Genomic DNA, 1,414 nt, shown 5'->3' on the forward strand with positions numbered 1-1,414 from the left:
TATATCTATATGTTTATATCTATTTATATATCTTTTTATATATATATAAAAAATAAATAAAATAAAAATTCAGGGATATGGCCATGTGTCCCAGGAAGTTCTTATGATGGTCTGGGGATAGAGTTGAAAGGTCCCAGACCTGGAACAACACACACTTGATGGTCACATGGTCTGAATTCCAAGAGACTAGCGAGCATGGCTTAACTAGCAGCTTTTGCACCACCCATCGGAGACTGCCAGCATCCCCTCCAGGGAGGGGGCATTACTGCTCTCCTGCAACCCGGTGGTGTGTTGGAGCCAGCTTGTTTGGCTTGTGGGAGCCAATTGTCAGCACCACTGTGGTTTTTTTGTTTTTTGTTTTTTGTTTTTTGATTTTTGAGATGGAGTTTCGCTCTTGTTCCCTAGGCTGGAGTGCAATGGTGTGATCTCGGCTCACCACAACCTCTGCCTCCTGGGTTCAAGTGATTCTCCTGCCTCAGTCTCCCAGGTAGCTATGATTACAGGCATGTGCCACCACGCCCGGCTAATTTTGTATTTTTAGTAGAGACGGGGTTTTTCCATGTTGGTCAGGCTGGTCTTGAACTCCCGACCTCAGGTGATCCGCCCGCCTTGGCCTCCCAAAATGCAGGGATTACAGGCGTGAGCAACCGCGCCCAACCCTATCTCTGTGTTTAACATGACCTTGGTACCTTGAGATTGGCTGCAGTGGGAGGATTTACAGCATAAAAATTAGTAAACACTACAAATCAGGGCTCCTCCTGTCACTCCTGGAAAACTAATTGTTAAACATTAGCGGGCATACCCCCACCCCCATCAAGACTTCACACCTAAGTGCTCATATTTCCTCTGAGAATCTTTTGCTGCACACCCCATTCCTGCTATCAATTTCTTATAAATTAGTTAGTAAACCTTATTTAAATGTTAGTGAGCATTATTTGAATGTTAGAATGTGCATAAGTTAACTTTGCAGAAAAGGAAGGAAATGTATTTGAAGGATAGCATATTTTATAAAACCCAAGAGTAGGATCCTAATGACCTCAGCAGCTTCTCCCTGTCTTCCTCTCCTCTCTCTTAAGCTTCACCCTTTCTGATATCATATTCCTCCTTTTTCTCTCTTTCTCTCTCTGTTGCATTTGCACAAGGACAGGGTGGGCTGTCCCAGCTCTGGCTTTATAACATTTTCCAGTTTAAGCCCTGGGAGACACTGACACAAATCCCTCTCCCAATTCCATATTTCTGAAAGAAGGAAGCTCTGATTGGTGCAGCTAGAGGCAAGTGTACGCCTTGGTCCAGTCAGCTGCGGCTGGGAGTGGTACCATGTGGTCTGCTGGGGACTCAGTGGGGGCACAGAGACGTGAGAAGGGCTATGTGTGGAATGGGCTGTGATGGGCGTAAACATTCTACTTTTCTATTA

At 45.1% G+C, this 1,414-nt stretch overlaps 1 protein-coding gene across 2 annotated transcripts in view; it reads left to right on the plus strand.

The window, feature by feature from the left end:
- Positions 1-1,414, plus strand: part of SOGA1 (suppressor of glucose, autophagy associated 1) — a 95,536-nt gene that overhangs the window by 72,823 nt on the left and 21,299 nt on the right. The window lies entirely within an intron of this gene.

The sequence above is a fragment of the Colobus angolensis genome, unplaced genomic scaffold, assembly GCF_000951035.1.
Source record: "Colobus angolensis palliatus isolate OR3802 unplaced genomic scaffold, Cang.pa_1.0 Scaffold8, whole genome shotgun sequence".
In the NCBI taxonomy this organism is placed as follows: Eukaryota; Metazoa; Chordata; class Mammalia; order Primates; family Cercopithecidae; genus Colobus; species Colobus angolensis.